The sequence below is a fragment of the Canis lupus genome, chromosome 17, assembly GCF_048164855.1.
Source record: "Canis lupus baileyi chromosome 17, mCanLup2.hap1, whole genome shotgun sequence".
Classification (NCBI taxonomy): Eukaryota; Metazoa; Chordata; class Mammalia; order Carnivora; family Canidae; genus Canis; species Canis lupus.
Genome location: NC_132854.1, coordinates 28,054,315 through 28,079,469, shown reverse-complemented (window position 1 = coordinate 28,079,469; position 25,155 = coordinate 28,054,315). Strand labels below are relative to the sequence as shown.

The 25,155-nt window shown below is 37.8% G+C and overlaps 1 long non-coding RNA gene and 1 pseudogene across 1 annotated transcript; both read right to left on the bottom strand.

Moving 5' to 3' along the window:
* Positions 1-5,401: 5,401 nt before the first annotated feature.
* LOC140608351 (uncharacterized) lies at positions 5,402-11,771 on the bottom strand. Its single transcript, XR_012010364.1, has 5 exons — positions 11,676-11,771; positions 9,981-10,117; positions 8,589-8,719; positions 8,326-8,478; positions 5,402-5,765 (listed from the first exon to the last, which is right to left on the bottom strand). It is a non-coding gene; the product is annotated as an uncharacterized lncRNA (long non-coding RNA).
* Positions 11,772-20,596: 8,825 nt separating this feature from the next.
* On the bottom strand, positions 20,597-20,948 carry LOC140608350 (large ribosomal subunit protein eL27 pseudogene; annotated as a pseudogene).
* Positions 20,949-25,155: the final 4,207 nt, after the last annotated feature.

Sequence of the window (25,155 nt, the reverse complement as noted above, 5' to 3'; positions counted from 1 at the left end):
GGCGGGTATTAGTTTTATATAATTAACTCTCAGTAACTGGATCTAGTAGTCAGTAGGCTATTTGAACATCTTTACACAAGTAAGTAATACTGATTGGGGAGTGACATTATCTCTGGACAATTATTTTTTTTTATTAAATACCTTGTTATATCAGTACTGTAATCTGTATCTTTGTATATAAAAGACATTTGGAAATCTATTGATTTAATTAATATTGATATCCAAACTATAACTAAAGATTTTTAGAATTCACGGAATTCATTAATTAGTTTCCTGGGAATCCTGACTTTCATGGAGTAGAGTATGTCGAGGCATATATATTATTAATTTATCAAATACCTATATTAAATCATTTCTAAATCTTTACTATATTCTTTATTATAATACTATATATTCTGTCTAAAAGATGTTTAATGTGAAGATTCTGTCTACATATTCAACTTTTTCTATTAGGTGATAGAATATATGAAACTGATTCCCCTAGGGATATATGCATTTAATAAGGAGTTCTGGAGAATCTATATGCTTTCAAAGGAAGTGTTTGTAATGGTAGGTTTCAGGGAGAGTGCTGCTAGTAAGACTGGGGAAGTGTTGCTTCTAGAAAATGGATAAGCCTGTGGGAATGGAACAGAAAATTAAGCAAGCTCCAAGCAATAGGCAATAAAGAATTGGGGAGGTGCTGCTCATCAGGGAAGATCAGGAATTGTGTTTTCTTGATAGAAATAAAATGGTTTCCTCTCAAAAAGTCTTCTTTGGGAGGAATGCTCTGGGAATGAGGAAAGAGAAATAACAGTAGAAAGCCAGAGCTCATAAATCAACTTTACACATCCTTGATAAGCGGGATAGTCAGGTCATCCTAACACCCTGGATAACACCAGGTAGAGATTTAGGCAAGTGACAGAATAAGGGAGTGGCAGAGATCCAGCCACAGCTACAGAAGTTTAGGTACGGGATTCCTAGGCTCTGGAAAGAATGAGGAAAGTGATGAGTGTTGGAGGTGTGGGTATATCCAGGTTGCATAAATTCTGTGACTCTAGTGCTGGAAGACCTGGAGTACAAAGCAATCAATGGAAGTAAGGACAAGTCACAGTTCCTGTAGCTGGTCTCTGGGTTCAGAAGGATTCATAGCAGGATCCTTGTTCTGGATCATGGGATATGAGCAGTTGGGGTTAAGACTGATTTGGTACTGACTCCAATGGGCTGCTTTGTCTCTTTGTCCTGAGTTTGGGAATGGTTTGTACACAGGAATGCATGTTCAGTTAGGGCATACAAGCCACATAGATAACTGTCCCAAAGTGGGAATTTTTGGAAACGGGGGGGTCATGCCCTTTGCCTCTCAAACCAAGATATGTGGGCTAATGCTTACTTAGCCTACTTATAAAGTTACTCTGCATTAGAGCTTAGGTATTAAAGAGACCAGAGCACCCCTTCTGCAATTTTACACTTACCATTGGTCCCATTTAATTATTCTCTAATTTTTTTTATGTATTTGTTTTTAGTTCTAGCTTTTCAGATGATATATTTTAGGTTTCTTAAATGCAGGACTGTTTTTCACATCTTTTGCATTTTCCTAAGTGTTTAACTTAATTTTCTACCCAGATTATTCTAAATGACAGAGCTGTAGGGGTTATTATTATTTTTTTTTTCCAGTGATGCTCTATGGACTTGCGACCATCCGCATTATAGTGGGGGAGACAAAGGAGCTTTGATTTTACATACTTGGCTTTTGTATAGTAGTTTTCATGAAGAAAGAATTACCTAAAAAAATTTCAGAAAACTATGAGAGTATTCTGCTGATGATCAAATTGATACTTAGAAGCAACTGAATGTAACTGAATGTAGGGAACTTTACATTAAAAGCTTACATTTCTAAGATGGATTCTTTATGAATTGGTTTCTTTTTGAATAAATTCTTTGTGAATTTTTTGTCCTATATAAGTCAACTTAAATGTGTTTCTTTTTCTTCTTATGTTCACAAAAGCTATTTTTAAAGTTTATTGATTTATTTAAGTAATCTCTACCCGCAGTGTGAGGCTCAAACTCATGACCCTGAGATCAAGAGTTGCACACTCTTCTGACTGAGCCAGCCAGGTGCCCCCACAAAAGCTGTTTTTAAAATTATGTTTTTTATCGTTAGAAAAAGTATTGGTCAAAAGTTTTCTCATAAGCCTCACAGTCTAAGAGATGCAGCTTGCAAACAGAAGACTTCCTCTGTATTCCCCAGGAGATCTACATGGAATAGATTATATATTTAGATGGATGCACATTTTTCCCATTTATGGACCACAACAAATCTGACACTAAATAAGGCATTAATCTAAATCCGGTTAGAAAGCACATAAGGGCTGGCAGATTCATTTCAAGTCCTCTTTAAACAAAGTTACCTTTTAGCTTTATTTACATTATCTGAGAAAAAAAGGTGGATCAGGAATCTTTTATCCTGTGTCCATCTTCTCTGGTCAAAGGACAGCAATCTTTAGGGATACACTGTTAACAGTAGCCATTAGCCATATGTGGCTATTGAGCACTTGAAATGTGCTGTAATGTACAACCAGATTTCAAAGACATAGTACAAAAAAGGAGAAATATAGCATTTATATTTTTTATATAGACTATGTGTTTAAGTGGCAATCATTGGGTTAAATAAAACATTGTTAAAATTAATTTAACCTATTTCTTTTTACTTCATTACTGAAAAATGTTTTACATAAATGGCTCATATTTCTATTAGAGATGACTCCCCTAGACCAAACGTTCTTAAATTTTTTTTTTGAATAAAAGTTAATTTCTTTCAAAGTCTGATAAAAGCTCAGTCAATTGTAGAGATGATAGATACTGTCAGTTCTGCTATCCCTAACATATGTGTTCCTAAGACTCCCCATGCTATGCAAAATCATGCAATAGAAGCTACCAGGCTGGGATTGGGGTAAACACCCAAAAATGTTAAAAAGGTAGCACAGTTTTATCCGTGGAAAATGGTGAAGAAATACATCAACTGCAATAAATATGTCACTTGACCTTGAAAAATGTCTCATTTGACTGTGAGAGAGGGCACTGCTACAATTGCTCATGATGTATGCCCACCTTGCTCCGATGGCTGCCACCCTATATGCCAGAGGAAGAGAACAATAGGGAGATAGAAAAAGAGTGAGTGAAAGAGAAATAAAGAGAGAAAAAGAGTAGAGAACAAAGGAAAAGTACAAAATAGCCTGAGAGGGAAGAGGGGAAAAATGAAAGGAGGGTGTAGGGCTAAATGGCCAGTAGGCTAGGGTTGCAGCTTGTGAGCTATTGCAAGGTGCTTATCTGAAATCAGGTGGGAAGCTGGAAGAGCTGGTGTAGAAAGTTGCAGCAGTAAATGAAACAGCAAATATATCACTTACTGTCCCAGAGAGGTGTGTGTGTGCTGGCGTTTTGTTGGTTGGTTGTGTGGCTCAGTTCAGTAAAGTTTTCTTGTAGGCTTGGTGATGAAACCTGCAGAAGCAAATGCAAAATGAGCATTATGCTAAAATTTCTCCTAATTTATTAGTCACATTGGGATAAATTCTTGTATTCAAAGCAAGTATTATAGAAGAACTGACTGTAAATACACAAACCACAATTGATTGTCACGAATAGCTACCTATGTTGGCAACCTCCATACCAGAGGACTGTCGTAGAATGCCAGCATTAGATCCTTTCAGTGTTACAGTCACAGGGTATTGTGCAATGGAGAGCCTGATGAGCAATTTTGTGGAGCCCCTGGTGGACCATAGGGAATGAATGTGTTATTTGGCTGGATCCATGAAGCTAGAGGAGATATGTAGGATTTAAGGGGCAGAGAAGGTCAACTCTCTTTAGATATCAACCAAGAATGACTTATTTGCACAAGTCTTTTCTAATCGATACCAAAAGTGTGAAAGGGGCTGTCACATTTGTTCTCAGTGATGGTAAATGAATGGTGAGTAAGGAAATTTAGTCTGTAATTCTCATAGTTTGGTTGCTGAGAATTCACAGAAATAAGCCTCAGTGTCTGTCAAGGGGAAGTGAACTGAAAGGATCTTTAAGTCACTAAGGATAGTGACGTAACTTAAAATTAAATCAAACTGTTGGAGGTGGTTGCCTGTTAAATGTGCTGCTGCTGCTGCTGCTGCTGCTGAGCTATTATTTATGGGGCTTTTAGTATATTCTGGGAACTGTACTATGTGTTTTATATGGATTGTTTTATTGATTATTGACAACATTTTGAGATGGATTGGTTGTTATCTCTTTTTATGGATGGAAACAACCTAGCCAACATCTCACTGGTAACAAGTTGCTAAGTTGGACTTGAATGCAGGAAGTCTAAAACCAATGTTTTCATGAAAACACCAGACTCTTTGGCTTTATGAGTGGTATTGCTGGGTCCTTTTATTGTCTACAGTTGTATATTCTGGTACTATTTAAATTTGTGTATTTAATTCTTTTATGTATGTATGTATATATGTATGTATGTATGTTACATGCCCACTGTGCAGCCCAACACTGGACTTGAACTCATGACCCTCAGATCAAAACCTGAGCTTAGATCAAGAGTGGGATGCTCAACTGACTGAGCCACATGGGTGCCCCTAATTATTTTTAAAGCAGGAAAAAAATACACCCACAAAAGATTGAACAGAGGAAGCCTACAAAAAAATAAATACAGTAAAAATTATTTTAAGAAGTGAAAATCAACTTCTAAATTCTGCATTCAATGTTTTATAATATGTGTATTTGGGTAGCATGACTTGAAAATGTTTTGATTTTATACACTTGTGAAGGAGGTTATCAATCCATGTGAAGGCTCATCATGGATTCTCTTTACCATCAAATGCATAAAGGATTACCAATCATAAATTATGGCAATAGTAGGAATATAATCAATTTTAAATTGCTATTTGGCTTTACAGAAGAAATATTTAATATTAGGCTATTAAAACATTAACAAATGCCATTCATTACTTTTCAGATATGAAAAAATTAATTTTTCATATTAATAGTTAAATTTTCCTGCTTGTCTGATAAAAGGGTGTTATGCTACACCAAGGATAATACATTATTCTAAATTCTAAATTATGTGTTTGTTAAAATTATTTCCATTTATTATCTTTGCTTTAGATTTTAACTTCTAAGAAGTGTTTGGTGAGATATATCATATTTAAGCCAATCTATTATTTTAAAGATTTGATTTTTAAGGAATCTTTACACCCAACATGGGGCTGGAACCCACAACCCCAAGATCAAAAGTTGCATGTTCAATCAACTGAAGCAGCCAGGAGCCCCTAAGCTAAATCTATTTTTAAATGATTTTTTTTTCCTGCAAGTAGCAATGAGTAATGCCTCCTTTTACTCCATTTTATTAATAATATTGATTAATATTAATAAATGTGATATTAATCAATAGTATTTTTAAAAGATTTTATTTATTCATGAAAGACACACAGAGAGAGAGGCAGAGACAGGCAGAGGGAGAAGCAGGCTCCTTTGTGGGGAGCCTGATGGGGGACTTGATCGCAGGACCCTAGGATCACAACCTGAGCCAAAGGCAGATGCTCAACTACTGAGCCACCCAGGCATCCCAATAGTATTGTTAGTTAATACTAGTTTTATGACTCTATTATTTTTCCAGATACTTGGTTCTTCTTAGTGGATCAGCAATGGAAGATTTTAGAAATATGAGTAGAAAACCATCCCTCTTCTCTTCCTAGTTGGAGATGTTGATGCATGACAGAGGCATATCATTTCACAACCTTCTTCTCTGTTCTCTGCTGTATGAGAGGAAATAGGAACAATCATTGGCAAATGAGATTTCTTAAGGAACTCTCTTATTGCTGCTGTTGTTGTTGAAGAATTCAGTAGAAGCACATTTCCTCTTGGGATCCCTCCTCAAATTTCCTCAGAGAAGAGCAGTGGAACTGGTTTGCTCTCCCATTGCCTCATCGCCTTACCTGGCTTCCCAAATGTTCTTGGCTGCACTGCCCAGAAAGATAGTGTGTCTGAGACCACTCAGGGGAAGCTGTTTGGTGCAGTTGCTCTTCCTTCTGGTCCTGGCCTTCATTCAGCTCCCCTAAAGGGCATATTCGTACATGGCTTCTCAAGTGGTGTAACTTGGGCCCTTCTGCCAGCAGCCTGGGCCAGGGGCCAAAGGTGAGAAAGGAAAGGGGAGTCTCCTGCACCACCCTAGAGATACCTTCCTGCCCAGAGGGCCCAAAGAGAACTTAGTCTCAGAGCATTATGGATGAAAAGTAAAGAGTGGCAGGTGGGGGAGCTAATCTTTAATAAAGAAATATGCTTTTCTGAAAAATATGATACTAATAATTTGTGATAAAGGGTTGAGTTCTAGCGAAATATAGTTGATGCCCATGTATTTATCAGACAAGTAGATGTTAGGCTGGCAGTTTCCCTTTGAGTCTGGGAAAGTGCTAGCATATCCCGAAGAGGCTGTCATTTTTCCAGTCTCTATTAAGAATTGAGGCATTTCCTGGCTGCCCTGATATTGACATTTAGCTTGTCTGGGGGACCGCGAAAATCGTGCATTATTAAACTCTTGCCTTGACAAGACAAAAGCTGATGTTTGTACTGGAGGACTGATTTTAATCTCTGACCTCCCTCCTTATCCCCCTTCTGTCCTTTCTGTCTTCCCAAGTCTCCAGTCCTGGGTCACACTTAACCTAGTGCCCCAGGCCATGGGCAGACAGGAAGCAACATTCTGAGCATGGCAGGGTGAAGCCCCATAAATCCTAGCATGCATCCTCTCAAGGCAACTTGCCCCAATAACAACCCATGGGGAAGGGATTGGGTCTTCTGTTGGGAAGGTCATCATAAAGACATGGACACTGGTTGATCCCTGAGTGGGACCCGGCCTCTAAGATGCTTCTCACCCCTCCGCCCCCACCACCACTTGGAATGTGGGTTCTGCTTGCCTTTCCTGATCCGAGAGGCTGCTCCAATGACATAACCTTGAGAGAGTGATTTGGTGTTAAGAACACCTGCCCAGCATACATGACTGAACCTAGTTAAGGTCTCTATACTAACTTTTAGGATTTGGTGAGCAGGTGTAGAGATCTACTTATCTTGCTGCTGCCCAAGACAAGCTTAGGATGTAAGTTCCCTTTGCTTATTAAAACTGCCACCTATCAACCTGAGTGGCATGTCCCTTTCTTTGTCTCTCCCTGTCCTCTGCATTCAGGAACCAGTTTCAGAGTCCATCCAGGAAGTTCCTGAGGATTTTGATTGATTTTTTCAAAGTCTAAAACAATGAGCTAAAACAATTGATTTTTTCAATGTCTAAAACAATGAGCTGCCCATGCCATCTTTTGGAAACACATTTTCAAAACACAAAAACAATTCTAGCACCATTCTCTTACCACTCCCAGAAGATCAGAATGGATAGATGAGGAGAAAAGTAGTTCTTCAGGCCAACTTCTGTGTTCGCTAGGGAAAATAAGCTGATGTGCTAATTTGGTCACCAGGTGTATCAAGGCATATAATGCAGAAGAAGGCAATGTGTCTTGTAGTACTGATTAAATATTTCATCCTTAATCTTAACTTCCAAAGTTCACAGATGAAGCAGAAAACTGTGAGCTTCTGAGGCTCTACATGATGAGGCTCTACACTGTGGCGAGTGTAGCCTGTAGCAGGACTCCTGGTACTTTCCCCTGTTCTTGGATAGTGGGAGTGTATCCTGGAAGAACACCGGGAAGCTTGCCCAGCTGTAGGTCATTCACTTTCTAGCGGGCAGTGGGAGGCCAATGATGTTCCGAGGCCAACCCAAAGTTTAGGAACTTTTTAGAGTACTGTGAAAGGAAACTTTGTTTTTCTCCTCTATTCTCAATACTTCCAATACTAGCTGTGTGAATTTTTCCCACATGAAGCAATTCTCAATTTTTAGTGGATACTGACTGGATGTCTTATAAATTTAATTCAATTCTGAAACTATACCTGGGGGGATAGCTGCAGATCCCATGGGTCATGCGTTCAGTCCCAAAAAATTGTCCTCACTTTAGATGCCAATTGTAAGTCTAGATTGCCACCCGTACTTCTGACCAAATGGGACTCGTGGACTCCTTTGATAATTTGCTAGAATGGCTCCCAGAACCTGGGGAAATACTTACTTACGTTTACTGATTTAGTGTCAAATGATATAACTCCAAAACAACCATTTGGAAGAGATACACAGGACTAGGTATGGATGGCAGAAGGGCCATGGGCCCTCGTAGGGTGGCCACCCTTCCAGTTCTTCCACATATTCACCAAACCCGAAGCTTATAAAATCCTGTTGTTCAAGAGTTTTGAGAGAGTGAAATCTTTACCCTACCTCATACCCACCTTGGGGTGTAAAGTTGAGTTCTCCCACAGAACAGGAGGGTGCCCATCATATCAAGTATGTCATAGACATCTTTGTTATGTTTATTTTATATTTCTATCTCCAATCCCATATATTGATGTGGTCTCTTGTGCCTAAAGAAAATATTTGAAGACCTAATAGAAATAGGATTGATTTGATTACTATAGGAAGCTCCATAGGAATTGGACCTCAAGCCTAGAAAAAATTAATTGCATCATTCAACAATGGCCTCAAAATAACTCACCTACTTGAGTGGATAGGAGACCCAGCACTTCTTATTATGCAGATTGACTTAGTTTGCTGGAGCTGCCATAGCAAAATACCACAGACTGGGGGGCTTCAAAAACAGACAATTATTTTTCACAGTTCTGGAGGCTGAAAGTCCAAGATCAAGATGTTGGCAGTGTTGGTTAACTCTGAGGTTTCTCTCCTTGGCTTGCAGATGATTGCCTTCTTGCTCTAGTCTCATGGAATCTTTCTTCTGTGTTTGTGTGTGTGCATTTCTGGTGGCTCTTTGTGTGTCCTAATCTTTTTTTTTTTTTTTTCAATATTTTACTTGTTTGAGAGAGAGATTGAGAGAGAGAGAGACAGGGATGGTGACAGAGAGCACAAGTGGGGAGGAGAGGGAGAAGCAGGCTCCCCGCTGAGCAGGAAGCTGGATGTGGGGCTCCATCCTAGCACCCTGAGATTATGATCTGAGTCAAAGGCAGATGCTTAACCGACTGAGCCACCCAGGCACTCCAATCTCCTCTTCTTATAAGGACACCAGTCAGATTGGCTTAGGGCCAACACTGTTGGTCTCATTTTAATTTAATTACCTCTTTAAAACCTCTCTAAATACAGTCACATTCTGAAGCAATGGGGTTTAGAGCTTCACTATATGAATTTGGTTGGGGGGACACAATTCAGCCCCTAACAAGAATACTTTCCCTTTGTTCCTCCTTTAGAACACCCAAGCAGTAGTTGACTTTGGCTCCAGACACTTGTTTTGAAAGGCAGGATGGTGTTCTTGGAAGGTGCATGAATTATGAAATTCTACTACCAATGGTGTAAATCTTGATTTGATTACTTTTTCCTTTTTATACTTTGGGCTCTCTGGGCCTCAATTTCCCCATTTGTAAAACCTGTGTACTATTTACTTGGGGATTAGATGAGGTAGCTTCTGTAAAGTGCCTGGGGCAACAATGTAGGCAGTAAATTTAGTTTCACTTCTGTATCTTAAAGGATAGGTAAACGTTTCTGTTACTTTGAAGGGCATATATTCTCCTTTGGCTTTACTAAGCGAGAATTCAATACATTTCCCCAAAGGAAAGAATATGGAAAAGGACATAGTTTTTTTTTTAATAAATTAATTTTTTATTGGTGTTCAATTTACCAACATACAGAATAACACCCAGTGTTCATCCTGTCAAGTGCCCCCCTCAGTGCCCGTCACCCATTCACCCCCACCGCCCGCCCTCCTCCCCTTCCACCAGCCCTAGTTCGTTTCCCAGAGTTAGGAGTCTTTATGTTCTGTCTCCCTTTCTGATATTTCCCACACATTTCTTCTCCCTTCCCTTATATTCCCTTTCACTATTATTCATATTCCCCAAATGAATGAGAACATATAATGTTTGTCCTTGTCCTATTGACTTGCTTCACTCAGCATAATACCCTCCAGTTCCATCCACGTTGAAGCAAATGGTGGGTATTTGTCGTTTCTAATGGCTGAGTAATATGGAAAAGGACATAGTTTTGTTTTGTTTTTTGCTATCATAATGATTTACAGTGGAGCTGCATGAAGAAAGAATAAAATAAAGTTAAGTAGAGAACTCAAACACACTATCAATTGGAAATACAATTTTTAGGTATACCATGGATTACGTAGGCTTTTGAGGGTTGAACTTTTTTTTTTTTTTTTTTAAGATTTTATTTATTTATTCATGAGAGAGAGAGAGAGAGAGAGAGAGAGAGAGAGAGGCAGAGACACAGGCAGAAGGAGAAGCAGGCTCCACGCAGGGAGCCCGACATGCGACCCGATCCCGGGACTCCAGGACCACGCCCTGGGCCAAAGGCAGTCACTAAACCACTGAGCCACCCGGGGATCCCCATGAACTTGGGGTTAATAATTTTTGAAAACCCTGTATTTTAGGGAAATGGCATTCAGTTTGGAAATAAAAATACAGTATCAAGAGCTAGTGTTTTGGGCAGGAGATATAAAAGCTGGGTGGGGAATTAAGGAGCTAACTAAATGTTTACTGAATAAACTAATACAGAAAAGCCATCATTAGGATGGAACAAGCAGAGCAGGGGTTTGAGGAACAGCTTAGTGGATTTCAAAGAAAACCACATTTGAGGCCACAGTACAACTTTCAACTTGAACCTATTGGTAGATCGAGAGCTTATGCTACATTAAGCAGGGTGTTTGTTGCAATTCCAGGTCTTTAGAATTTGTTATCTGAGTAAGTCTGGGAAACGTAGGATTTGGACGGCGGTCTGACATTAGAGGACAATTAGCAAGCATTTTCTGAGCATAATTATTGCTCCAACACTTTGCCCATTTATCTCAACATAGAAATAACAGGCTGGATAATATATAATTTATAGTTTATCACCATGTTACTTTGACTCTCAGATCATTTCTTGAAAACATTTCTGGTGATCCTTTACAATTTAAATTTTTTTTTTTTTTTTTTGCTATCAAAATGATTTACAGTGGAGCTGCATAAAGAAAGAATAAAGGAATAAAGTTAAGTAGAGAGCTCAAACACAGTATAAACTGGTAATTTTCCACTACTCAAGAAAAAATGTCACTTTTCTCCCAAACAACCCAATCCTTACTCTTATCACCAATGTACATAACATGATTGATATTGCATATCTGCTACATAAACATTGCTTTAATATTTTTCATTACTTTTGCCCAAATGACCCTGAGTAAATGTAGTATCTGGCACAAGGTGCTAGAGTCATGGCACTGGTTCAAAGCCAGTGGCTTTGTTGCACAACATGGAACTCTCAGAACTTTGGCATAGCTAGAGGTTTTTTATTTTTTTTCTTTTCCTTAAAAAAAAATTATTGGATATTTCACCTTTATTATCTATGAAGCTCTATTGCCAAGTGATCAGACATGAAACGCTAAAGGGAACCAAACAAATGAGACATTTTTAATTCCCTAATAGGGTGATGATAAAAAAATACTTTACATGTGAATAGTGCCCAGTAGTGTGCAAATTATTTTTTTTCACACAGACACACACACCTACACACACCTACACACACACACACACACACACTTAACCTTACTTTTTTGGTAGTAATAGGAATTGATTTTAGCATGAATAAAACTTACCTTCTTGCAACGGAGGGAAATGTGAATCTCCCATCTTTCTACAAATGTCCTCATATTCACTGATATCAATGTTTGGGGACAAGTTTTTAAACCTTCTGAGTCACAGTTGAATTCTTACTCAATGAAGGCCAGCTATCTGCATCTTTGGACTGAGTCAAGAAAATTTCAAGGACATTTAGATTTCCATGTGATACCACATGGAGCCGAAGTACACAATTTTTTTTATTACAGTAAAAAAATCAATTGGAGGAAACTGTTTTGACACAATCTTTAACAGCTCTATTTTTAAATAACCATAATTTTACCTTCTCCTGTCAAAAAGACCTAAGTGTATACATCAAATGATCCTAGCTCACATGAACCAGTTGTTTGAATTTTTTTGTGCCAACAAAATATTTTGTTACACTTTTTTTAAGATTTAATATTTTAAATAACGACAACATATTATTTAAAGACACCTCTGAAATGTTGATCCATACTGCTCATAATGCAATCAAAAAATTTTTTAAAACTGACACTAATGATATTTCATTACATTTTATTTATTTTTAATTTTATTATTATTATTATTATAGTAAACTCTGGGCCCAACATGAGGCTTGAGCTAAAACCCTCAAGATCTAAAAAACAAAAACAAAACAAAACCCTCAAGATCAAAACTCCCATGCCCCATGGGCTGAGTCAGCCATGCACCCCAAACCAATGGTATTTTAAACAGACTGGGCACAAATCTTCCTGATTGGAAGGCTAACGACAAGTCTACAAACACTCTGGTAAATAATCCACAGGTTATTTTATCTTTCTCCTCCTCATCATCATCCTCTTCATTTATCATTCTAGGCCCTGTTGAGCAGAACTCTTCAACGGAAGTTTTCACCCTATAAAAATATCCCCCAATCCTCTTAAAATCCAAGTAGTCCAGCTTTCTTTATGTATGGTGGCAAAACTGCATAAGATAAATTTAATTAGATAAACTGAGGAAGCAGTTGAATGAAAGGTAAAGCACAAGCAGATAGAATGGAACTGGAATACAGTGTGAGAGAGGAGTCCCAATGCCTGGCTTCTCCATCTGACTTTGCCACTTGAATGTTCTTTGATCTTAGATAGATCTTTTAACCCCACCACTACTCTTCCCTCAGGTTTTTACATTTGTAAAATGGAGATGCAATACTTTGTTCTGCTTACTTTATAGTGCATTTCTAGGATCAGAGAGAGATGGTGAATGTGGAATGCTTCTAGTATTTCCAAATACTATAAATATATGAGTGGTTATTATTATGTTTTTAACCGAGGTTAAACTTGGTGGACTCATTCAGGAAATCTAAGTCCTAGGTTGCATTTTTCCACCAACCAGCTAGGAAGACTTGAGCATAGTAGTGGGTCTTTTCCAATGCCTCTAAAAAGAGGTAAAAATACCTACTTCACATCTAAAATGTAAACAGTCTCTGTAAAATCCAAAGTAATCCAGTTTTCTTCCTGTATAGAAGATTGTCACAAATATCACCACAAAAGTGATTAGATAAAACAAGAAAGGATTTTTGGAAGAGGTGATGTACAAGTTGTTGGCATTTTTTAAACTGTAAAAACAGTAAAAAGAAAGTGTTTTTAAACCGTAAAGCTCCTTGGAAAACTTAAATCCACTTACTGACGGCACCCACGTTTTTTCTATAGGATGAACTAGCAGTGAGATTGGGCTTGAAACTGTACCAGCATGGGACTGAGCCTGAGTGAGCAGATGTCCATAGTCCTTAACAAGGGACAGGACAGAAGGCCCTTCTAACTGGGAGCTCACCAATTCCCTTTGGTGCTGCTACTGGGACCCCCTGTTGAAAGCCGGGCAGAAAGATCTAAGATTTCTTTGTATGAAAGAGTAAAAACCAACTTACTAAGAGATGATTTAGAAAACAAAGAACATACAAATTGAATTTTTTCCCTTCTTTCTTTCTTTCTTTCTTTCTTTCTTTCTTTCTTTCTTTCTTTCTTTCTTTCTTCCTTCCTTCCTTCCTTCCTTCCTTCCTTCCTTCCTTCCTTCCTTCCTTCCTTCCTTCTTTCTTTCTTTCTTTCTTTCTTTCTTTCTTTCTTTCTTTCTTTCTTTCTTTCTTTCTTTCTTCTTTCTTTTTTTTCTTTTTTACTAAAACAAATTTTAAGAACTCGAGTAACAGTAACTTATAAGAAAAAGAATATGCAGTTTTTGATAATAAAAATCAACATAGTTCCCAAATCTAATTATTAGTATCATATTGCTAATATCTCATATTGATTTTTGATATTAGTAAATCATTGATAATATTGCTTTTGATATGGCCACATTCTAAGGGAGTATGTGTCAGATATATTGGCACAGCTCCCCACGTTTATACCAATTTCTGTTACGAAAGATCCAGTGCTTTCCTGGCTGTTCAGTTTTCTTCAGAAAGTAGTTCTCATAGCTCTCCAGTTCTGTAATCTTCCTACTTCAGTTCTTTAAATTAACTTTGCTGCCAGCAACCAGCCTATTTGGCTTTTGGTATGTTTTAATAAATGTGCTGTTTGGCAATAGAAAGCAGGCAAAGAGTCAGAAGACCTTCAACCAGATAGTCTTTTATGGTCATGAAAATACTACTGCTATTGCTTTTTTTTCCCCACTTTTTCTTTATGTGTGCTGCTTCTGAGAAAAATTACAAAAGTGAGAGCGGAATTACCAAGAACCCTAAAGATCCAAGGAAGTCCTGTCTCTGAAGCTCAATGTAGAAGAAGACATGAGGTATACAGGGAGCTAGTGAGAGCAAATTTTCCTTTTTGCTTGCCATAATCCAGCCAATACAGTGTGCCAGGTGAACTTGCAAGGTACTCAGCAGAGGGGTACCCCTAGTGAGATTCTGTGTTACCTCTTCAGGAAGATTAACATGGTCACAGTTCAGCACTTGTAATGACTGGAGAAGAACAAATACTTCATTTCCCTGTGTATTGAGCTCCTTTGAGAAGAGCGACATACATGAAGGAATGAATGAATGAATGAATAATGATCAATGCCAGACAACACTGATACTTCTGGCAGGAAAAAAAAACACTGTCAAATCAGTTACTGGTTAAGGACACTTTTTTTTAAGCTATTAAAGTTCTTCAATAACCATTGCTCCATCTTTTGGTAATAGCACTTTAACTCTTCAAATTTAAGTACGTGATTTATATTGAGTAAATTTTATTTTATTTTTTTTTTTAAATTTTTTTTTTTTATTTATTTATGATAGTCACAGAGAGAGAGAGAGAGAGAGAGAGAGAGAGAGGCAGAGACATAGGCAGAGGGAGAAGCAGGCTCCATGCACCGGGAGCCTGATGTGGGATTCGATCCTGGGTCTCCAGGATCGCGCCCTGGGCCAAAGGCAGGCGCCAAACCGCTGCGCCACCCAGGGATCCCTATATTGAGTAAATTTTAAATAAGGTGTGAAATTTAGATTGTTTCATTTTTTAACAATTGGTGTCCAAGTGTTCCAGTATCATTTGTTGAAAAGGCTATGTACATATCCTTCATTGAGTTTCTTCATGGGTAGAAGTGGAATTCACAGTGTTCCTCTTTAATATACATATTTTCCTTTTCCTTCAATGCAAGAAATTTTTTCCTACTATGCCTTTTAATACTTTTTGTAATATTTTATATTTATAAATATAAATATTTAAATTTATTTATATTTAATACATATTTACATTTATTTATATTTATATATAAATATTTATATATATTATATTTCTTAATATTTTTCTTTTCTTTGTTGATTTTAGGGAGATAGATTCATGAATGTGGAGGTTGCTTGATCAGTGTACTTTTACTCCTTTACTTACTCTGTCCCAGAGAGCAATCAATGAGGCATCTGAGCTCTGCATTTTAGATGAATAACTTAAATTGGCTTGGCTTGGTTTCTACTCTTGTTCTTGTGGAGAATAAAACCCCAAGGGAAGTAAGAACTAGGAAGCAGGATAACTTCAACTTTACGTGCAGTAATTCTTACTGGATTAGACCACCCACCTCCCATATGAAGACTACAACTCTCATCAGTACTGCCTATGCCTGAATAAAGAAGTCTGCCTAATTTTATGTTTCAGTTAGCAGGTACATTTGGCTGTCACTCTACATAGTGTCTTCTAGTTTAGCTTTTATAAACCACAGAGGTGATGTTTTGGTTGCCTTCCTTTTCAATTTCTAAATAATCTCAGCAGGAAAGAGGGATGTTATTTGTTAATTTTGAAAGAAAGTCCTAACATTTGGTGTATAGGTCAGAAATATTGCATGACACAGCAGAGAATAGAATTTGGAGATAAAAATTACACAGGAAGAAGCCTTAGGTATGGCTTTGAACTTTTTTTTTTTTAAAGATTTATTTATTCATTTTTGAGAGAGCGAGCGAGCACACATGCAATTGGGGGCATGGACAGAGGGACAGAATCTCAAGCAGACTCCCCACTGAGCAGAGACCCTGATGCAGGCTTGATCCCATGAGCCAAAATCACTAGTCAGATCCTCAACCGACTGAGCCACCCAGGTGCCCTGATTTTTTTTTAAATATTTTATTTTTAAGTAATCTCTATACCCAAATGGGGCTCGAACTCACAATCCTGAGATCAAGGGTAGCATGCTTCACCAACTGAGTCAGCCATGCACCCCAAATGATGCAAATCATGCATCATTTGATTTTAATGTGTGTGTGGATTGTTTTGACCTTGGCACTTTATATTATACATATTTATGGTTTCAGGTCTCACATTTTGAGTTTACTTTTGTGTATGGTGTAAGAAAGTTCAAGCCTCATACTAGCTTTCTAATGCTACTCTTTTTAGGCATGTGATATTTGACTTTGGTCTGTGTCTTAATAAGCTTGAGGTATTATGACAAAATACCGTAGACTGGAGGGCTTAAAGAACAGACATTTATTTTTCACAATTTCAGAGGGTGGGAAGCCCAAGAACCAGGTGTTGGCAGATTTAGTTCTTGATGAGGGCCCTGTTACTGGCTTGCAGATGGCTGTCTTCCCACTGGCAGAGAAAGGAAACTCTGGTGTCTTCCTTTTCTTGTAAGGACACTAATCCCATCATGAATGCTCCACCCAAATGAACTCATCCAAGCCTAATTACCCCCCAAAGATCGCACTTCCTAATACTATCACACTGGAGGTTAGGGCTTCAACATATGGATTTTGGGGGCACACAGACATTCAGTCCATGGCAGCCCACAGCTGTCTTTTATGGGGGCTAGGTGCACAGGTAAGTGTGACTTCCTATGGATTCAGGGAACATTTCAGGATTTAAAAAAGAATGTGCCCACGGGCTTTTCACTCCCTTATCAAGAGTGTATAGGCATCTTAGGTGCCAAGTGTATACAGGACTATGAGACCATTAAAAAGAGTCTGTGGGAGCCAGAGTTTCTTGGCAGGAATGCAGAAAGGCTTCTAGGGCCTTGACAAAGGTGCACAGATCCTAGCAAGTAGGCTATGAAGTATCATCATCAAATAACAACCATGTAGGTGACCAGAACCACATCTATAAGCAGGTTTTAGTAAAGGGTTTCTGGTTTTTTAAAATTTTTATTATTGGGGTGCCTGGGTGTCTCAGACATTAAGTGTTCGACTTGTGATTTTTGCTCAGGTTATGATCTCACGGGTTGTGAGATTGAGCCCCATGTTGGGCTCTATACTTGGCGGGGCTTCTGCTGGGATTCTCTCTCTCCCTCTGCCCTTCCCCAACATGACCTCTCTGTCAAATAAATAAATAAAAATCTTTAAAATTTTTATTATTGAAGGATAGTTGACATATAATGTTATATTAGTTTCAGGTGTACAACTGTGATTTGACAATTCTGTACATTACTTAATGTTCATCACTATAGGTGTAGTCACCATCAGTCACCCTACAATGTTATTATAATATTGACTATAATCCCTAAACCATATTTTTCATCTCCATGACTCGTTTATTTTACAACTGAAAGCTTTACCTATTAATCTCCTTCACCTATTTTTCCCCTGCCCTTCTAGCAACCACCAAGGGAAAGGTTTTAAAGTATAAACTGACACAGCTTGTTATGCAAACTTATCTTTTCCTAAGCACATTATGTAATATATTAATTGCACTGATTAATACATTGGGGTTAATAATTAGTAATAAATAATCATAATCAGTTAATGCATGAAATGCACGAGTGGTCCCCTATATTTTATGCCATCTGTATCCATGCCCTTTGATAGTGCTGGTCCTATACTGATTCTGGGCTTGTTCATATGATTTTCTTTGGCCAGTGGAATAGTAGCAGACATGATACAAGCAGAGGTTTGAAAAAGTACTTGGGTATTGTACTCCTGTCCTGGAAATCTGCCATTGCTATGGAAACAGTCTTGTATGGTTTGTTGAAGGATAAGAGACTACATGGAACAAAAATGAGTCATGAGTCCCTGAACTTCTCCTTTAGATGACTGCAGACATAGGGAAGAACCCAAATGAGAGCAGCTAAACCTAGCCCAGGTCAACAAAACAATTGAGGTGATTTTTATATCCATAAGAAATAATAAATAGTTGATGTTGTAAGCCTCAAAATTTTTTAAAAAAATAATTTGCTTTTTAAGTTCCAGTATAATCAATGTACAGTGTTCTATTAGTTTCAGGTGTACAATACGGTGATTCAAAAATTCTTTTTTTTTAATTTTAATTAATTAATTAATTTATTTATGATAGTCACAGAGAGAGAGAGAGAGGCAGAGACACAGGCAGAGGGAGAAGCAGGCTCCATGCACCAGGAGCCTGATGTGGGATTCGACCCCGGGTCTCCAGGATCACGCCCTGGGCCAAAGGCAGGCGCCAAACCACTGCGCGACCCAGGGATCCCTGATTCAAAAATTCTATACATTACTCAGTGCTTATCATAAGTGTACTCTTAATCCCCTTCACTCATTCCTCCCCTCCCCCTACTACCATTTTGGTAACCACCAGTTTGCTCTCTATAGTTAAGAGTCTGTTTTTTGGTTTGTCTCTTTTTTTTCTTTGTTCATCTGTTTTATTTCTTAAATTCTACATATGAGTGAAATCATATGGTATTTGTCTTTCTTTGATAGACTTCTTTTACCTAGCATTATACTGTCTAGGACCATCCATGTTGTTGTAAATGACAAGATTTTCTTCATTTTTATGGCTAATATTCCATTGTGTGTGTGTGTGTGTGTGTGTGTGTGTATATACCGTATATACAAATGGTTATATATATATATATATATTTATATATATATATATATATATATATATAATTTTTATCCATTCATCTATTGATGGAAATTTGTGTTGCTTCCATCTTTTGGCTATTGTAAATAATGCTGCAATAAATATAGGGATGCATGTGTCTTTTCGAATTAGTATTTTTGTTTTCATTGGGTAAATACCCAGTAGTGGAATTACTGGATCATATGGCAATTGTATTTTTAATTATTTAAGGAAACTCCATGCTATTTTCCATAGTGGCTGCATCAGTCTGCATTCCCATCAACAGTGGGTGAGAGTTCCTTTTTCTCCACCTTCCTGCCAACACTTGTTTCTTGTGTTTTTTATTTTAGCCATTCTGACAGGTGTGAGGTGATATATCATAGTGGTTTTGATTTGCATTTCTCTGATAATGAGTGATGTTGAACATCTTTTCACATGTCTCTTGGCCATCTGGATGTCTTCTTTGGATAATGTCTGTTCATGTCCTCTGCTCATTTTTTAATTGGATTATTTGGTTTTGGATGTTGAGTTGTATAAGTTGAGTTGTATAAGTTCTTTACATATTTTGTATACAGACTCCTATCAGGTATATCATCTGCAAACATTTTCTCCCATTCAGTAGATCATCTTTTTGTTTTGTTGATTGTTTCCTTTATTGTGCAGAAGCATTTTATTTTGATATACTTCTAATAGTATTTTTATTTATTATTTTTTTGCTTTTGTTTTCTTTGCCACAGGAGACATATATAGAAAATGTGCTACAGTGTTGTCAAAGAAATTGTTGCCTGTGTTCTCTTTTAGGATTTTTATGGTTTCAGGTCTCACATTTTGAGTTTACTTTTGTGTATGGTGTAAGAAAGTTCAAGCCTCAAAGTTTTAAGGTGATTGGTTATACAAGAATAACTAACTGATTTCTGAACCAAATTTCCAAAAATAGAGAAAAGAGATTCTTAAGAGGCCTTTTAAGCATTTTTGGCCATCTCTCTACCCTGCATTTACTTCACTTGAACTGCAATGCAGTTGAGATTTTGGTTTTATCTTCTTACTGTCAGGATCAAGTAGTCGATACCATATAGACTGAGACAAATTTGGCTGAATCTTCCTGACAGGACTAGAGGGGGGAAAATATAACTGAGAAAAAGACATTAAAGAAAGAAATGCCTTGCAGAATCTGGAGCATTGCATGAATACTGCTGTTTGCTGGGTTCAGTCTTAAGAAATATCAACAGTTGCTTATGATTAGAAATGTGTTAAGGATGATTTTTCCAGTAAAATGTGGAAACAATATGAAAACCTAGTTAGGTGGCTTTTTTTTTTTTTTTTAAATGCCTAAGCCATTCTCTACCAAGAGACAATACCCACTGAGGTATAGTGCTGAAAATGCCCAGTCATAAGAATTTGTGGATGCTGTCTTACCACGTAGAATCCATATTAAGTTCAACAGGGGAGTGAATAAAAAAGAGATTTTGAGCGTACTTGAAGGGAAGAATAAGGGTGCCCCTTGAACAAGACTATGTGACTAGAACTGCCTCCACTGCAAATTTCTAATACTTTCAAGAAAGCAGCATACACATCAGGATATATGAGATGATGCTGCAGTGGCAAACAACTCCCAAATCTCAGTGGCTTTTGGCACAGCACAACTTTATTTTTTATTTATTTGCTGTTTTTTGGGTATGTTTAATGACTGAAACAAAACAGACCTAAAACCACAGTTTCTGGAAGAACCATTTGTTTTTTCCAGGTCTTGTACTTCTCCTCAAACCTGACCTTGGCCTTTCTTTGGGCCTTGCTTTTAAGAACAGAGTATCTGAAGACATCCTTGAATGACAGTTTTGTCCAAGGGGATGTCCACAGAGTACCTTGTGGGTATGAGGTGATAGTAGTTATAAAGTTTCACAAAAGACTTGATCTTTAAGCTCTTGTCGATCAGAGCATGGCTGTAGGGATATGCTTAGATGACATCATCAATGTTCTTCACAATGACTGCTTTGTGTCTGGATTATCATCCAGCTGGACCAGCACCACCTTTCTGGATTTCATGAAGTAGCCCATCTTGACACCAGTCACTTGAGCCTATAGCAGAAAGCCGTAACATAATTTTATACTTCTACTTGCCACATGTCTTACTTTGGATGGAAGGCCTCTGCTCATTGCAAACTTTCAGAGACACAGGCTGATAGATGCTCCATCTCGACACATGCTTCTATAATCACCAAGGCAAAAAAAAAAAAATGAAAAGAGGAATGTGGTGAGTTGAATTCTGGCTCTTAACGCTCTTAATGCGACTGCATGGAAGAAACATATGGCACTTCCATTTGCATTTTACTGGTCTAAGCAAGTCATACAGGAGAGGGAAATACAATCCATCTGTTTGTCTGGAAGGAGAGAGAAGCAGAACATGCCCTAATATCTTCTACATGCAAAAAATACTTGGTTCAGACTCCTTTTTATGTGCAAAATATACTTGCTCCCACCCCAAGGGAGCAAAAAAGGAACAAAAAGCCCCATGGAATAATAACACCAAATACAATGTTGATGATATCAAATGATGTGCTATAGTCTCTACAGCAGCTCTAGAAATGGTGCTTTTTAGTCCAGAGACTTTAGGGCTACTGAGGTAAGTTTTCTCTCCTTTACATATCTAACTTACAATGATTACATTGGATAGAGTAACTGCATAACACTTTCCCACTGAGAAAGTTAACAACTGGGAGACATACAGTAGAGCAATTCTAAAATCCTATTAGGCAGACTCTTGGAGAGCCCTTCCACTAAGAGTGAACCCTGGTCCTCTTATAATGTGTGTTCCATTAGTGTAAGCTTCTATCCACCTCTTTACTCATTCTATCCTCAGATAGAATGACTTATGGTTGATAATTTTGGAAAATAAATTGGGAATGCTTATGTCAGTTCTGCCTCTCTTCCTCCTAAGAGCGGGCATCCTTTGAGGGGCAGCCATTCACCTATGCTTTGCCATGTTCCACCTGATTAGGTATACTATCCTCCTAGTTCGCCGGAGAACTGGTCTATCCTGATTCAGCATTGCCTAGTGGATAAAGTAAGCATGACAAATACTGTGATTCAGATAGCAAGTCTATTTAGTTGCACAGCTAAGCTACATACATAGCTTTTATAACTTCTAGTGGTGATATTTTGATTCCTTATCACTGACTTGTTTTATTTCTCATTTTTTTCAAATGGGAATGATTAAGCAGATTTTTCTCAGAGAATTCAACAGTTGAGTTTTTTATTTTAGAAATTCCAGTTAGCCTTATGTTAGAATGTCTTCATCAATATTTGTGTTCTTTTCTCTAATTGCTTTGGTCTGTTTGTTTTATTCTTTTCATTCATGATTTTTTTTTTTTTTTAGGATTTTCCTTCATGTTGGAAATTATATTTTTAGCATGCTTCTATTTCTGTTTCTATTTTTTTTAGTTCTATAATTATTTTATTTTAGCACTAAATTAATTTTTCTGCAGACTCCTCTTTTATGTTGTTTGGCTGGTATTTGAGTATAGATATATATTCTCAGTATATATATATGTATATATATACATATATATATATGTTTCTCAGATATAGAAGAGAGATTCATTTCTATAAATTTTGATCAATTGCATAAGGGAGATGAAGGAAATAGAAGAGTAAAGATAATTCCTAGATGTCTGGCTTGAATAATTGGGTGATGCTGTTCATTAATATAGATATTTCAGCAGGAGGGAAATATTGACTCCAGAAACAAATTTCTTTTGCACACTGGACCTGATTGTTTTACCCAATAACACCTCAGGCCTGAAGAATTAGGAATTTTCATGGGACAGACCTGACTAGGTAAGCTCAATGGGAGAGAGGGGGACTTGAGAGACATGTAAACATTGATTTTTCTAAAGAGACAGTCAGGGATCCCTGGGTGGCGCAGTGGTTTGGTGCCTGCTTTTGACCCAGGGCCCGATCCTGGAGGCCTGGGATCGAATCCCACGTCGGGCTCCCGGTGCATGGAGCCTGCTTCTCCCTCTGCTTGTATCTCTGCCTCTCTGTGTGTGTGTGTGACTATCATAAATAAATAAAAATTAAAAAAAAATAGACAGTCATCAGAATATGAGGAAGGAGTGTTTAAAAATGATTGAAAAGTGACAAAGAATAAGTTTCAGAAATTTACCTCAGTTTTTAAAATCCTGAATTTCAGTAAAGAAGAACTCCTCTCTCGCCTTATGACTTCTAATTTGTGTATAGGGTGGCTCCAAGCTCCTGGAATCCAGTACTTTCTACAGTACTATAAGTTTTTAAAAATATTTTATTTATTTTACTCATGAGAGACACAGAGAGAGAGAGGTGAAGAAGACATAGGCATAGAGAGAAGCAGACTCCCTATAAGGAGCTGGATGCAGAAAGCGATCCCAGACCCCAGGATCACGGACGGCCCTGAGCCGAAGGCAGACGCTCAAACCCTGAGCCACCCAGGCATCCCTACAGTACTATAATTTACCAGCAGTCAGACTGGTAAGCTAATATTAGATTCTAGGAGCTATTTCTAAAATAGGGAAAATAAGAAAATATGTTTTAATTTCCAAAAAGAAGACAATGTAGAAGAGAGCTCTAGATAAACTGAATGGACAGATGATAGAGGAATTCAGAAAAAGGTCACACAAAGATAAGAAGGAAAATAAGATTGAAGGCAGAGAGGTGAGAAGAGGGTATTCTAGTCAGAACCAAGGATAAAAAGGACAGAATAAAAATTGACTGTGAATGTGTGTGTGTATGTATGTGTGTGTCTGTAAATGTATGAAAAAAATGAGAGAGAGAGTGAGAGCGAGAGAGAACACCACGAATGGAAGTATTGAATGCAGTAAGAAGACAAGCCTAACTAGAGAAAAGTTTTCACTAGCAGGCTTGGAAAACAGTGATAGGCCTTGCGGAATCTTGGTCTTCTACAGAAAGACTTGGCAAGAGTTCAGATTAATTTGGGGGGTAAATGGGAGACATTTTGGAGTGTTTTAGCAGGAGAGTCATAATGTAGAATTGTTTTTGAACAATTGAACTGATGGTAAAGCCATGTGCAGAGCAGACTGACAGTGGGGAATGACGGGAGATGTGCAGATGAGTGTAGAGCAACTGTAATCATTCGGAGAGGAGAGAGAGAAGGGCCTAGAAAAAGTATAGCCATGGGAGAATGGATGAAGGCAAGAGGCATTATAAATAAAGAAGCAGGAACCTGGCATTTGGGATAGTAATGTTAATGGAAACCAATCTTTCTTTCTTTCTTTCTTTCTTTCTTTCTTTCTTTCTTTCTTTCTTTCTTTCTTTCTTTCTTTCTTCTTTCCTTCCTTTCTTCCTTTCTTCCTTTCTTTCTTTCTTTCTTTCTTTCTTTCTTTCTTTCTTTCTTTCTTTCTTTCTTTCTTTCTTTCTTTCTCTTTCTTTCTTTCTTTCTTTCTTTCTTTTCTTTCTTTCTTCTTCTTTCTCTTTCTTTCTTTCTTTCTTTCTTTCTTTTTCTTTCTTTCCTTTTTTTTTTAAAGGTTTTATTTATTTATTCATGAGAGATACGCAGAGAGAGGCAGAGACACAGGCAGAGGGAGAAGCAGGCTCCACACAGGGAATCCGATGTGGAACTCGATCCTGGGACCCCAGGATTACATCCTGAGCCAAAGGCAGACACTCAACCACCGAGCCACCCAGGCGTCCCTAGAAACCAATTTCTTGGGGGCAAAGCACAAGAAGGAGCTTAAAGAAAAATATCGACACTTTACTGGCATATACACCTGAACTGTGGGGAGAATGGTACTAAGACTGCACTTGGGAATGGTTAGAACAAGGGATAGTTCTCTGTCTCTTACTCCCAATCCTGGACCGAGGCCATCTCCACCAGGTAGAGGAGCTAGCTGCCACCAGCTAAAGGGGATGGCTTTTTGCCCAGTATGATAAAAAAATCATGTAATGATAATTTTGAAAAATTAAAGGGAAAGGAGACGCTCAGCAATGATCCTACAACAATAGTGCAGTTATTGGAATCTTTTACTCATTTCCTTATCATTGCCTGTAGATGTAAATTTTTATGTTGTTGCAATTTTAAATTGGTTGTTTTCCACTACATCAGCAACACAAACAGTTTTTTATATTGCTGCATAGTCCCCATACTTATCTTGTTTAAATGGCTTTTATTTATTTATTTAAAGATTTTTATTTATTTATTCAAGAAAGACACACACACACACACACACACACACACACACAGAGTCAGAGACACAGGCAGAGGGAGAAGTAG